Source organism: Phymastichus coffea, unplaced genomic scaffold, assembly GCF_024137745.1.
Source record: "Phymastichus coffea isolate CEN01 unplaced genomic scaffold, Cenicafe_Pcof_1.1 PCOF00112, whole genome shotgun sequence".
NCBI lineage: Eukaryota > Metazoa > Arthropoda > Insecta > Hymenoptera > Eulophidae > Phymastichus > Phymastichus coffea.
Window position 1 is genome coordinate 174,354 of NW_026706923.1, and position 15,839 is coordinate 190,192.

General features: G+C 40.6%; 1 protein-coding gene across 2 annotated transcripts in view; it reads right to left on the reverse strand.

Annotated features, from left to right (window-relative positions):
• The window catches only part of LOC131670600 (sodium channel protein para), a 64,541-nt gene extending 51,710 nt beyond the window's left edge, over positions 1–12,831 (reverse strand). For both annotated transcript variants that reach the window (XM_058946319.1, XM_058946318.1), the window contains exon 1: positions 12,349–12,831. The gene's annotated coding sequence lies outside the window, so the exon portion shown is untranslated. The remainder of the gene's footprint in view (positions 1–12,348) is intronic.
• Between the last annotated feature and the right edge of the window lie 3,008 nt (positions 12,832–15,839).

The following is a 15,839-nucleotide window of genomic DNA, read 5'->3' on the forward strand; positions in this document are numbered from 1 at the left end:
CAAGAAGCTTCGATCGAGATTTGACAAGCTTTAACTTCTCCTCAATAGTAGCATCCTAAAAGAGCACAAAACAACAAAAACACATTATTTTTATCGACGTGTCAACATATCGTTTTCAGAGTAATACGCGTCGCGTGTAATATCGAATGCATTCGTGATATTCAATATGAAGCAAATGCACATTCACCGTTTATGAGTATCAAAATGTCTGTATAATACCAATTTACCAAGCAACTAAAAACTACACATGCACGCACCCGACAAATATATCGATCGAGAAAGAAAAGAGAAAAGAAATTAGGTTAATGCCAGACTACCGACATTCTCACTCAAGTCTCATAGATCATTATCCCTTCACGAGCATCAACGTCGTCCTTCTAAAAGAAAAACAACGAGAAGAAAATAAAATCAGCGACAAGCGGTTGCAAATATAAAGTGCAAGAAGAAAAGAGAGAGAGAGAGAGAGAGAGCGAGCGCGAAGAAAACGAAGCGGTGGCTGGCTGCAAGTACTGGCGTGTTCGAAAAACCAGGTTGCAGCAGTGGCTCTCAGTTGGCGCATGTGTGCTTGGGAATCGATAGAGCCCTAGAGAGCGAGAGAGGTAGCAGAGCGCGGCGTTGCGCGCGTGTTGCGCCGATTATTATTGAGTGGCCTGACGCTGAGTAAATACTTTGCGGGGGAGGGGGCTTATAATTTTTTTTTTTCGGTTCTCCCTCTGGCGAAACGTCGAATTAACTGCATGCGACCCTTATATAAGAGCGACACAAGGCGCAGCAGCGTGCGCGCGCGTCTATGTTGTCAATCGATCGACAGAGAGAAAAACACACGTTGCGAGATGCGTGTGTGCAGCGTTAGAAAGTTAATGAGAAATTTCGAAATTGGTATACAACCTACATTGCGAGCCTAAGGTTTACGTGCTTTCAACTGCACTCACGGCACTTTTCTACGTTTCATGAATATACTCTCGATTCGATCGGTGCGGAGCTTTACGCGATGGTGCTGCGCGAAGTACCGATCTTGGAGTAGCAATTATTCGTGCTCTTTCTCCCAAAGCTCAACGACTTCTAGAACGCTACGTGCGCGCGCTTCGGTAATTTTTCGGAAAAACCTGATGCGCGAGAAGCAGCGATGTGGGAACATAGAGAATTCATTTATCTCCGATTGCGCATGAAGCCGCAAGACGTCTGTCGCGTTGCAAAATAATTCGTAAGTATTATTTCGCATTTGTAAATGCCCGAGTTTTCTCTTTCGCAAAACAAAAGCAACAATTAAATCAGTTTTACCGTGCGCTGTTTCACTATGACAAACGAGCTGTCATGAATTACTCACCGACGACAAAACTGAAGATAACAATCCTTTCTCTGCAATCGTTACTCGTGGCTGACCGTACGCACGCGCTTCTACTGCGCTCCGTAAGCCGATAATCACAGCAAGAGAGAAGAAAATAGAATAGAAACAAGATAGCAAATAACTTTTCTCCCGTTCACCCTCGCGCGAAGAAGGCATTGTTATCGGACACAAGGTAACTGCCATTCGTTCAAATAAACATTTTACTTCATTCCCGTTACTTCGGCAAACGAAAGCAAGGAAGAACAAATTTCGATAAGAGATAGAACAAATCGAGTTCACCCGTAGGCGATCAAAGCTCAGACGTTGCGGCGTTACGGCAGCTGTGTGCTTTTCCTTTCCGCGCGTGTGTATGTACGTACGCCGGGGTTGCGTTGTGGGTAGGTAAATAAAAGAGTCGCATTAAGAATTGAAGAGCGCGCTGCCTCGAGAGCTACATCAAGGGAAGCGCAGAGTATAAACAAGTCGCGTTTTTTTTTTCTCTCTCTCCTCTGTCTTAGAAATATGAACAAAAAAATTGATGGTCTGCCGCGTGATCCTCGTTTTTTTTTTTCTTATTTTCGGAATGACAGTGATTTATCTGCGTGGATTTAGGACTTTTTAAATGGAAACTAATGTAGTATAGTTGAGATGAGAACATATATCGTGATATTAATTGATTCCGCGTTTGATATTGAGGAACAATTTATTTAGACACTTTTTGAGGTATCAAACGATCATCGTTATCTTCAAAATAACTATACTATCCGTGCATGTAGAGAGCGAAATTCTTTACCATCTTTACCGTTAAATATAAAAGTATTATGATAAAAAAAAACTTTACGATTAAGATTTTATATCTATATCGTAACGAAAAAAATCACGATTTTTGTAAATAATAAAAGTATTCCAGCCAACGAATTAGTTATCTAATGGAATAATAATCCATAAAATAAAGAAACCCCGGGATCCCTAATATCCCGCAGCTAAGTTAAAGACGTCGGGCAACTCAGATTGATTTGTCGCAAGCAAGAGCAGGGAAGAAAGAGAGTAAAGAAAAATAGAAGAGAATGTTCAATAATTCTTGATCAGCTAGTTATTAAGTAGTGTATTATCAAGATGATCTACACCAACGAATAGATCATAATTCCTAAAATTCATATTTATTATTGTTGAATTCCTCAAAACTAAAGCAACAATTTCAACGTTAACCATCGTTTTCTTTTACTAAACGGTGAATAATATTTAAGCATACTCATATGTACGCACGTGGAGAATGATATTGAAACGGTTTAGAGCATTCTGGCGCTGACATACAAGCTAAATACGAAAAAAGAAATATATCCGAAAAAATGAAAGACGTACATGGGCTGTTAAATAACACATAGATCGCGATATATATGGGATTTTGCAATTATAGTAACGAACTGAGATCTCCATAGATTATCAGAGAGAGAAAGAGAGAGAGAGATAGAGAGCGGAAATATTCGTTCTTACTTCCTCGTTTTCTTCTCTCTCTCTCTCTCTCTCTCTCTCTGTCTCGATGATATGACCCGAAACGTCATGGATGCGTGTGTTATGTACTTAGAAACGCCCTTCTGACATGTCGAAAATAGAAACCATTTACTATTCAACCTTGTTACGGCCGTTCATTTTTACTTTTTTTCGTAGGAAATTGATGCGTTATTTATTGTAAAATTCTATCGACAAATCGGCTTTTGATTATAATTTATTATAATTTATTACATGATGCATAGCACACTTCTTCATATGATTTATCACATGATACATTTCTTTTCAGTCCGCTATAATCATATGATTCACTGTATGACTTATCACACGAGTTATCACGTATGATTCTTCATATGATTTGTCACATGACTTATCACATGGTCATTCGGTCGAAAAAAACATTCGATAAATCATGTGATGAATCATATGACAAATCATGTCGAAATTTTCAGCCGGGTTGTCTGATTGAAACTAAACTTTATCGACGTGAATACGAGATGTTTAGGCGCCAATTCATTTATATTGGAAATTCCATTGTCAATAATCTCTCACTTCTTATTTAAAAAATGTTCGTTTCACCACGTAATTGAAATGCTGTTGTAGATTGAAAACCACGCTTAAAAAAAAATAACGGACGAAACTTTACTGTACGTGATAGCGAATACATCAACTCAAGACGGTATGCATATGTATTCACGCAAAAGCAATAATAAAAAGAAAGTCTTCAAGCACAAGAAGAGACAATGAAGTACCAATAAAGAAGCAGGTAGGAAAAACCATACAGAACACGATGTTTACTCAATCTGCAGGTCAGCTAAACAATGAACTCCAAAGTGTTAAAAAAAAAAAGAAGCAAAAAAAGAAAACAAGAGAGTTGCATTGAAGTGTCGATTAATCAACGTCGCACGCAGAGCGGCGCCATCGATTTCCGTAATCGCGCGAAAACACGCTCTTTCATCGGAATTACTTCTCAAAGGGAATCTACACACACGTGTGTGTCTGTGTGGGATTTATCGGATTTTTGCCAGTTCGCTGATTCTCGTATTTTCTCATCACGTCGTCTTGGCGAACACGGCAACCTCACGGATGATTAATCACACAGTTAACGTTGGCTATATGTACAGTAATTTATTAGTTTCGACTCTGAGCTTTTACACGGGATGGATATACAGAAACGAAAATTGAGAAGGCTTGCTTACTTGCTCACGAATTGATCTTCGCGAAGCCGTTGACAGAGGAAATATTTTTTCATCTTTCGAGTTTTGTACCAATCGTTATTTCTCGTCCTTTAGGAAAGTTTATACGTGATTTCACGATAAAAGCTTTCACATTTTTGACGACGCACAAAATCTTATTCGAACGTGTAATAATTATTCAACTACTTGACTAGATCATACGATGAAGCTCTATATCGATCCAAATAACTCGGCAGCACTTCCGTTATTCCTTGAAACTATTCTCTCGCACGATGAACGTTAATCACAAATTCTCCAGTAAATCCCATCAGAAAAAAATAGAAATTTAGAATTTTCTAAAGTCGCGCAATATACGTTATATATAATCAAGGCCACGCCGCGGTGCAGTACATTCCGATTCTTGCAGTTGAAGAATTTAAATGTCTCTTCCTCCACTATTGCATACCACACAAAGAAAATTTCAGCTCGCAAAGACTTTGGAATAGTAAACGAAAAAGTAGCTACCATCTGGTTATCCTTCTTGAGAATTATAGCCGTGGCATCTAACACAGAGGCATGCGTTGCGTAATTTTATTTTGGGCATCTGTAAAGGTTCCCTGCGTTTGTATTTCTTTCTCCGCAGAATGAAAGTTTGCCGCTACGTTACTTCTACAGTTGGGAATTGGCATAATAAGTTTCAATCTATGCCTCCTTGCTCTCTCTTCCGAATTCAGCGTCTGCTGGACTTAATTACAAAATCTTTCATGCACAGTAGCTTCAGCTCTCTGCTTTACTTGAAAATTACTTTTTCTCCAAATAGAGTTCGACTAAGATTGAAAAGAATGGTCCTTGCGCATGGCTTGTAATAAATGGAGAATCAGCAAAGGGAAAAAGTTTCACACAACATACACAATAAATCTCCATAATACTCATCGCTGAATATCCAATAACGCAACTACGAAGACTCTTAAATTAAAAATGCCAAGGGAGGAAAAAATTAATTAACGAGATAGTATGAAAGGCCATCGTCCCTTTGCTTAGAAAAACAGACGATAAATTCCCATTATAATCCCTCGAGGCAACGAAAAATTCGCTCATCGAAAGATGAAAAATCGCCAGCATATGAAATGTCAATCCAAATTTATAAAGCAACGAGCGCGAGTAAAGAAGAGAGATAGAGAGAGAGAGAGAGAGAGAGAGAGAGAGAGAGAGAGAGGGGGAGAGAGAGAGATGGGCTACTAACCCAGTTTCCACGGAAGGTCATATCCCTCTCTCGGTGAGTACGTATGCACCAAGCCGCTCGCGCGAAGGAGGCCGAGCTCGAACGCGCGCCAGGCAGCTCTATAGTCGCACACTCGCGCGCGAAAATAAAAGGAAAAGAAATTATATATACACGCAAGCGCACATGCAGATCCATGAAGATTCATTGGTTTTCTTTATTTTTTTTTTCAACAGAATTAATTTCCCGAAAATCCGTCGCTTCGGTTGTTTACAACGTTCAATTTTTACTTTGATGGTGTTCGAAGAATACTCCTCCTTAGTATTTTTGCTCCGAGTGTGAAGCACTGGTGTAACGCTCTTTGATAGAGAAACTAATGGTACGTCGTGTGCGTGTGCAAAATCTTATTGATTGGTAGATTTATTCTCACCGAGCGTACAATCGATACGTTTTTGCGTGTGCTTGCGGCTGAATAATTTTCGTGACCAAGTGAAATGTACGTGTTTTCTTCTTATTTGCTCTTTTGTTTTTTATTTTCTTTCTGTAGCACACCTCTTTCTAGAAATGTTGTTTTTAGTTTCCTATGCGTCCAATTCGCACGATCATGAAATAGGTTGGAGAATGAAGAAGCATTCTTGAAGTCTAGCTACCCAACCGAAATTTACACCGAGCTTTAAAAAGTGCCCTTTGAACGGGGAAATCAAAGTTAAAATAAATGCGTTTGGCATACTTTGTTTCAATGCGTAGTAGCTCACTCGTATGCGGTTCCGCGTATGCATATTTCTACTCGTGAATGTTTGTAGAATCAAAACCAAAATTAAATCCTGTACTGAAAATAACAACATACTTGGAGTCCTTTCAAAACTTCATAGAAAGCGAACAGCGCCTCCGGCACAACCGTTGATATCTTTATCATAGATATAAAACACTATTGACTCTTCTCCATAAAAAAATTAAACAGACAGGGGAAACTGAACAAAGCAAAGAAAAACAATATTCAATAAACACTCGCGCGAAAGCTCCTTTCTTTCGTCCTTTTCATAGAAGTAACGAGCCATAAACAAAGGAGACTAGAACGGTGAATTCCCATATGACTTCTGTGTGGCGCACCTCTCAACTCCCCCGCGCGCGACTCGCACGACCTCGAAAAAAAATCATGTCAAGCGGCTATACACGCGCGCGCGACGTATACACATAAACGTGTCACACGTTGAGTTCAGCGTTCTTTCAATTTTCTGTTTTTTTTTTCAGGCTTATTTGTCTGCGAGATTTGTTTTTATACTTTGTCTTTTTGGAACATTTAATAGGAGTGTTTTTTCGATGAGTGGGGACACCGTTACGGTTTATTATATACAAAGTAACATTTGACTTTTGGAATGGAAATAATAAGAACAAATGAAACTGACAAAGTGTGTTGAGTGTGCTGATAAAACGTATCTTTTTAAATTATCACAAGTAGTAAAAAAACAAAGAACAGCGACGAGAAAATAGAATTTTTTAAAATAATATCGAAGGCATCGCGCGCTCACACCGACACGAACCAACGCGACCTTCCATATTCATTCTTTATGAACAAGTATCCATGTAATTATAAATAATCGCTATCGTGTTACAGGAATTTTTTACACTCGAATAAAAGAAATGTGATATCGGTAGGCATAATAGTCAAAGATCAATGTGTGAAAAAGGCAATGTTTCTCAATTCTCTTTCTGCTAAATTAAAAAAACTTCACAATACGCTTAAAAAAGGACGGTATTATTTATAAAAACACAATAAAGCGTTGAAAATAATGAAACCGCAGAAGAGAAGGTGTAAACATTAACTATAAACGTGTATCACGATTGATTGGAATTCAATGTTAACTATTCAATTATTCAATACAATGCAACCTTTTACCTTTGCTGTGATAATGTGGTTACATAAATATTCAATGGATATGTCAGTCATTGTTCAACATATCGAATTCACCGAAACCTAAAAATCTAATTGACTTACTACGCAAAACAACGAAATTCGGGCTATAAAAACACAGTGACGCCACATCAAAACAATCCACACAAACTTTAAACAAAAAAACTAATGAAATAACGCCGACTAACGAAATTGTGGTCGAAGAAGCCAAGAACAAGGAAAAGCAAAAGTAGCAGGGGTACGTAGTCCTTTACGATATGCACTCATGCTCAGACGAACGCGACATTGCGGGGTTACTAGGTCACCGAGTGAACCGCGGCTGTACAGGTCAACCACCACCACCACTACCATCCATCTAAATAGAACGAAATGACTGCGACATTTGCGGAATTCGCTGCTTATTTTTTAACTTTAAAAAATAAGATTTCATCATTAACACATCACGGTCATATTTGTTAAGTAATTTCGATGGAAAGATGTTGCTTTGTGTCGCAAAATAAAGGATATGACGCGGCGGCAATGGTTGACTTGATTCGTAGCTGCACTACTGATACATCGGGCGAGACGATAGAAGCCCCTTGCGGAAAAAACTTTTCTTTTACGAGTGGTACATCAATCTACGTCTTAATACAAACAATATGTTCATTTGCACGCTAAACGTTGTATTGCGTTTTTTTTCTTTGATAAACAATCATTCAAGCCTCAAAAGTTTGTTTTCAAGTTCTAACCTCTAAATCGTTTTGCTGCAAATTTGTGGGTTCTTGTCGAGGAAAAACATCAGCAACTGGTACGAAAAGTCTTATCACAGTCCTCTACATCTGCTATATGACTCTGTCGATTTGATGAAATTGTAACTAGAACGAATTGTTGATACATCGCTATAAAACAACACTCATGCCAAAAGACACGTTCTCTATTCAATTTCCGTTAACCGTCATTCAAATTGACTGCATTATTATTCCATATTTATTACATTAATTACATACCAACGCAGTTCAATGAGCTGTAAGAAGTACTATGACCCACATTTGAAAGTAATTCACGCGAAAGCACGCAATTAACGAAGTCAAAAGAAGAAAAAGAAAGAAAATCGAAACAGCTTAAGTTTTATGTACATAGCCTTCTCCGAAATTCAAATACAACAGCGCGAAATTCAAGCGAGCAATCAGCCTAATTCACAGGGCAAAAGTTCACGCTTGACGTATACATAAAACGTTCGCAACACAACATATCTCGATTAATTGGGAAAGAATACAAAACTGGAAAAACCCGTAAGGGAATTATTGAAACTCCTAAACGTCGACATCAACAGAAGTCCATATACGAGCGCGGTATCAAACAAAACCAGGACTTCGGAGAGTCGAACGGAGCGAAGGAAAGCCTTTAGCGATCGCGGGCTGCAATTGCATTTGGCGATCGGACACTGACGTATATGTGATCACAGTCGTAAACATGGCGGAACAGCAACGTCGCGTTTTAACTCGTTTACCAAAGCCTCCCTTCGTTTGCGTCAAAACTGATAGTTCATCCTCCCGCTCGTCATTTTAGCGATGAAAAATGGATTACCTCGATTCTCTCTCTCTCTCTCTCTTTTTTTTAGAAGACGATGGCGTGGCTTAATTTTCAGGATGAGATTGTTGGAACGATACCTCATTCTATTTAATTGAGTCATGCGGTGCACTCGATCCTTGTAAAATATTATATTAAAATGCTTGATGATTTATGCATGAAGTTTATCGACCGTGTTAAAAAGTAAAAAGAAATGATGTGTGCACCATCAATTCGATTATTAGGCTAGTCGAATAGCGTCTGCCCGAGCTCATTTTGGGTTTATATTACACTTGCTGTTGTAATTATGAATTGTAATTAACATTAATGCATGGATCGCAGCAACTGCGTAATCACCTCGTTGCAACACGACGATCGATTTTCTACTTTGAATTAACGTATAATTTGATGAGATAATTAAAATTGATTCAACTATGACCATTTATTTTTTTCATATTTAATTACAATAATTAAGCATTCATTTTTGTTACTCGCGTATTTATTAAAAAAAACACACACACAATAAAAATTTATTATATGCTTAATGTCAACTTGCAAACTTGCAATGGAATAGCTGATGTTCTTTTGGTTCGAAGAACACTCAACTTAATGAACTGAAGCAGCACGAGGAACAATGGAAATTACATTCGTGAAATTAGAAGCCCGCAAAGAATGATCCATTGTAACGAAGCCCGTTAAGCACAACGAGCATATGGCAAAGCAAAAGTTATACAACGGAAATCCCACGCAATAGCGAAATAGTGCAAATCGAGCGGAAATTATACTGCTGCGCCATCATCAAAATCACATGTATTTTCGCTTAAGGAGAGAGGTAGAATGTGAGACGAACTCATTTGTATTCCAGACCTCATTCTCCCACCGCAAAAGTCGGAACTTCCAATCTTTTTCTGGGCCGCGTGTGAACCTCCTCGGGAAAAGAAGAGGCAGATAAGCAGCAGAGCTTACTTTCGTATCTTAATTATTTCGCCGCTCGAGCCGAGCTTGCGGAAAATTCAGGTTTCCTTCTTCTCACTGAGGGTGGTGTATTCGATACGAGTGATGATCGAGATGAATTTGCACTTCTTTCGCATTGACTCCGCCTGTGTATTTGATGAGCAATCAAAGAAAATGGACTGTAATAATTGATTTGTATTTTTGATGCTCGAAAAGCATTTTCAAGGATTTCTAAGTAGTCGATATAATTGAAATGCTTGACTTATTGAACAATGTTACGTTTTTAATCGTTTTCAAGGATCTTTGAACCTTTTATCATTGAAATTTCCACAAAAACTACCAGCAGCTTACGTATAAGATTACAATTAGATTGAACATTAAAGATACTTTTCGAAATTGCTTTCGTCGGCCATTGCTATAATTAACGAACGTAAACCTTCTCAAAGCAAACTTCATACCATAAGAAGAAAAGAAGACAAGAAGAAGAGCGAGTTGATTATTTTTTTTCCGCGAGTTAATTTTAACGGGCGTATGTGTATTTGAATGGAGAATCGCGAAGCGCACAACGTCATGCAAAACGTGTGATTCGCAAATGTAAAATGTACATCCGCTTTTGTGAAATACAGCAAAAGCCATCCCACGCATTAAAATCCACAGTCCACGGAATCGAGAGATACAAAGTCGTTTGGTTGTTTGTTCATTAGCTCGTGGGGCGGGGGTGAGCTCGAGGCATTATGGTTATACGGCAGGCGAGAGGGTGGCTTTGCTCTCGCGTAGGCGACGCGACGCGTCACGCGAAATAAATTAACAGTCGCGGGCGCGGATTAAATTTATCGGCTGCTGCTATGGAGGCTTTATAGCCACTTATTTTGCCCTGCCTCCACGCGCTCCCGAGTCATTGCATTTTTCAAGCTCTATTAGCCCAGATTCGCAAGCTCGTCCGAAATTAAAAGACGCGTCGCTGCGACGACCAGCGAGCCCGTTGAGTATCAGCAGATATCTTTTACGAGCGATATAAAAAATCTGTTCGCATGTCGCGTTTGTTGACGTTCTTGTTTGGGCCGAGAATATCGTTTTTTTTTGTTTACGGTCGGTTCGCTTCGGTCAGCTGGCTCTTCTGAAATGGTTATCACGGCACGATTTTTTCACGCTTGACCAACAAGCACAAAGAAAGTCAAAAGCACAGACGGCGAAAATCTCTGCCAGATAATGGATGGCAATTGATTAAGGAGATCCGCGAGACCTGGCAGAGCAACATCCGTCTTGATTAAATAGAACGAAGCGAAAACCCTTCTTTCTTTCTCTGTGCTGCGCTCAAAGAGAAAGTTGTCTAGGACGAACCAAATGCAAAACTGACTAGGCGAGCATAGGAACTATCGTCATTCTTTACGTAATGGACACAATACATACACGCGCACGCACACATGCAGTAGTCGCATCGAACGTGTTGCTCTGCGCGCGCGAGTAACGTATTTATAACTTTGACGCTGGACGTCACCTCGCTGCGGAGAGAAAGGACGAAGAGGCTGATAATATCAGCTGTGCAATCCAGCCGTATACCTTTCTCTCATCGTCGTCCTCCCCCGTCCAGCGTGTAATTGCACAGCGTGGCGAATTACGCCGGCCGTCCGTGTATCGTTTTGCCCGCTGCGGCTTCGTCGCAATGGGATTTTCGAAGCTCGTCTGCGTCGCTACAGGATCCGTCTGACCCGCCAGTTTTTAATTCATCCAACTCGGCGAGCGCCGCTTATTTTTATCCGTCGTGTTATTTTTATTCCTATCGATCTTGTCGTACGATCGATTTCAATGACAACCGCCGACGGCGACGACGAAACTTGGGCGACTGCGAGCGTCGAACTGTTATATTTTCATTATATTGAACTACGAGAAAGGACTGCCGATCATTCGTTCACATCGATGTATTCAATTGTTTTTCAATGGAAACACCAGCTAGACAGCCACTTATCGAAAATAGCGCTCCAGAATCGTTTGTCTTTGACGCGACCTACTTTTTTTTCTAAAATTCCAGTGTGCTCTACAGGATCAATATCGACACACAACTATTTCCCGATCGCAAAAAAAGAAACCGTCTGACCTATATTTGCGGTGAATTTGTCGTCATTTGAATGCTCTAAAAAAAAGGAAAGTGCTCGCTCAACTGTCGTAATAACCATCGACCAATCGATATTACACCACATATACACATCCGACGATATATCGAGCGCTAAATCACTCCCCAACACTTTCCTCTCTCTCTCTCTCTCTCTCTCTCTCTCTCTCTCTCTCTCTCTCTCTCTCTCTCTCTCTCTCTCTCTCTATCATCTGCCTTTCAGCCGTAGCAGCACAAACGCCGTGTGCGCGGGTGAACAACAAAAAAGAAGGAACGAAGGTTTAACGTCAAGCTCGGACCTAGCAACATTATGCTTTACAGTCGTCGCGCAAGCATGCGCACATAGTTACGGGGGTTTACATGCTCACCTTGACAAACAAGTAATGTAGGTTATTCGCACTGGTGTTTCGGGGCGTAAAAAACGGCGGAAAAATCATGGATCGATACTTGCGTACACGTAAAGTGTTAAACCCACGTCCATCGATCAGCGACAGCGAGAGAGAGAGAGAGGCAGACATCCATATCGTGCGCGCGTGCGATCAATCGTAGCAGCACGCCTTCTCCTCGAAACAAGGTCACAGAAGTAAAACTTACATGTTGGTCGTCGTCGTCGTCGTCGTCGTCGGCGGCGGCTGTTCCTTCTTCGTCCGCGACTCTCTTCTCACGCACACTTATAACACCAACACGCACACGTGCTTCCCTCTCACCAGGCACTGTCGAATCTCTCTCCCGCTCCCGCTCTCTCTCTCTCTCTCTCACTCTCTATCTCTCTTTGTACTTGTTTTGTCGTGGATTGTTGAGCAGCTCGCGGCAGTATATCACAACAAAAACACACTCGCGGCAGCCGAGTCGTCTAAGAGGACGACGGCACCTCCGCTGGCTGCATCCTCGTCCACCATTGCTAGCCCACTGACGCACACATAGTTGCGCTGCCTCGATTTGCCCCCTTCCCGATGCGTCTGTCTTTGTCGCTCGTTCACCGTCCCCTGCTCTCTCTCTCCCGCTCTCTCTCTCTTTCTCTCTCTCAAAACGTTAAAAAAAAAATAACGCTCGATCGTCGCGATCCTCACTCCACGAATGGCCGCTGGCTGCTGCTTCGACACCACTGGCCGCCGCTGCGACGATGGCGCACTCAACACCCACCTCCCCTCCTCTTCCTCCTCAACCCCCGACAGAACCTCCCTTCCTTTCTCCCTGCAAAACTTCGCTCTCTCGCTCTCACTCTGTCTCTCTCTTGTCGCTCGGTCCGTGGATTTTAACGCTGAACAGAGACAGAGAAGCTCGCGGCGCCCGAATGCGGACGAAAAGAGGGAGGCGATTGCTGCGCGCGCACAACTAGCTAAGCTAAGTCGAACGCCCTTTCCCCAGCGCGATATGGCTAGCTGCTACTGTTGCTGCTGCTGTTGCCTGACCGACACGCCGTCATTGTGCCAACGAGACACTCGGTTATGGGGGCAAATGCCTCCAGAGATGTCTTCTTTTACTTCTCTAACGCGCTCTCTCTCTCTCTCTCTCTCTCTCTCTCTCTCTCTCTCTCTCTCTCTCTCTCTCTCTTTCTCTCTCTAGGCTGCTGCTGGACTTTCTCACGACGCAAACTATGCGCCTGACGCGGGGTGATCTTTTTCAGATTTGTCTTGCTTATTGACTTTTCGCATAATGATAAGCCTTTTTCGCCGGAGAAAGGGGGACTAAGGAATAATGATCGCGACGAATGTGCGTATGTCATTCACAAACGATGAAAGGAGAAAGAAATGGTTGAAAAGGTCGAACTGCAGATGAAAGACGCAAGGAATTATTCCGGGTGATATAATTTAGCCACACACGCGGCTTGACACAAAGCTGACCTACATTTTTTTCTTCTTTTTCGTCAAAAATTTCCGCGAAAAGCCAAGATTTTATTCAACGCGAATGCCATGCACATTCTTTCGAAAGGCATATACCCCTGGTGACTGACAATTTGCTTTTTTTAAGCGACGATGGGAGTCGAGTTGATCAAAAGACTATCAGCCGCTTGTATCCGATTAAATTTCCACCAAAATTGTTTAAAGATGAAAATTCTAACGAACTGGATTTGGCCTTTATTTGATTTATCCGATGATTAACAGAAATAACGTCGGAAATAACTTACACGCCGTGGAATCGCGGAAATTGAAATTCGCCAAATGCGCTGACGCAAGCACCAAGTCTGACCGTTTCTTCGCTAGACGAAACCTTAATGAGATTTGTGAAAAAATCTGAATATAAGTGTTAAACATCATTATCCGTCCAAAAAAATTGGAGTTTGAAAGGAATAGTAGTTTGCTTTCCACATAAGGTATTTATGGAGTAGTCAGTAGTACGGAGAGCTTTTGGTCAGCCGCGCGGAATCAAATTGTCTGGCGTTATTCAACTGACGTTATTGAATGTCTTGGGTAAGATTGTCACTCTTTCAAATACAAAAATATAAAATACGCTTTGTACAAGCTTCGCAGTAAAAATAACAATATAAGAATGGCACGACCGGAATATTTCCGCGACTCGTTGAAAGCTCGACATTGTTGTTTATCGAGAGACAGCGTCGGCAGCTAAAGTACATTCCAGTCCCGCTTTATTTCCAATCTGAAAGTATTGATGTTTGAAAGAGTGACGATATAAATCGGAGCGAGCCATTGCTAAACGAACAACAGAGTCCAATAAAAATAAAATATACCGGACCCTATACGGTTGGAAAAACGAGGATCGGGCCCTCCGGTCTCTCTCACCGTGTTGGTGCTGATCAATGAAAAGCGCGGGCGGGCGAGCGGGGAATTTCTGCATCCCCCCCCTCTCTTTCTCTGCCTCTGTGTCTCTCGGGCTTGCTGTCTGCCGCTACCGACCACCCCTTCTCGCGTGCAGATCGTACCACACGGCGCCACTCACCTACAGCGACTCGTCCTGTGTGCGTCCGTGTTTCACTTACTTATTCGTGCGACACGTGAGTTCACCTTTTCATTTCTTTTTTTGTTGCCTTTTGGCTTGTGCGCTATGCTCCTTTTTCTCGCCTGACGCTTTGATTACTAGAAGGAGAAAAAAGATATTCGAGAATTTGTCGTGACAATCAAATAAATTTAATATATATAAATATATACAATGTAGCTTTCTTTCAAAAGATGTACGCGCTTTATTCCGATGTTAAGAAAATACTTTACGATGAATTTAAAAAGCCACTTGTTCCATTTAGAAATAATTTTGATTTTTACAAACGTATATGTATATAAATTACACAAAAAGCAGTTCATATATACCAAGAAACCGCAAATAGCTATCGCCGTAATAACAGAGCAGGTCATTCCGATTATTTTTTTTATTTAAGCAAATTCAACTCATTATAAGGTTATTTTGCTAGATCATTCCGGTTTAAAAAAGGATTGAATTACAATATTTTAACCCAGAATTATTATAAGAATGTATTTACATATAAATGACTTTTTCGTTTACAATTTTTGTTCTATGATTTATATTTTTTATTTATCGTTTCACATTCGATCAGCTCGATAAAAATACTTTATTCCTTGAAACAAAACCAGTTAATAATCGGTGCTAATATACCAAAGTAAATAATGAGAGATAACGTACACCTTGTGAAACAAATTTAAAACATCTTAGTTATGATTTTACTATAACAAGGTACAATGCGATAAAACATGTCATCAAATCACCAAATCATTGTTATACAATGATGTGACCTGAAAGTGAAGATAATACGGCGCAGAACATGTCAATATTTTTGAAAAAAGAAACAATAATTTTTAATTAAAAATAGGTTGACATTTTGCGATAAGAGCGCACGATTCCATTAACTTTGAACCCCACTATTTATAAATGTCTCCTAATTACTATAGTAATGTATCAGTGTTCATATTGAATGCATACTTTTTTCTTCCCCATCGTCAATGGATACTTATTGAAAGAAGATGCACTGTACGTAGTGACCATAAACTCCGATCAAATCCACGGTCACTACTTGATTTCCTACAATGGGAACATATATAAGGTTTACCCAGAATACCTTACACAGAACCACCTGTCGGAGATAAGTGACTTCAAGTACAATTTGCTGGGAAACC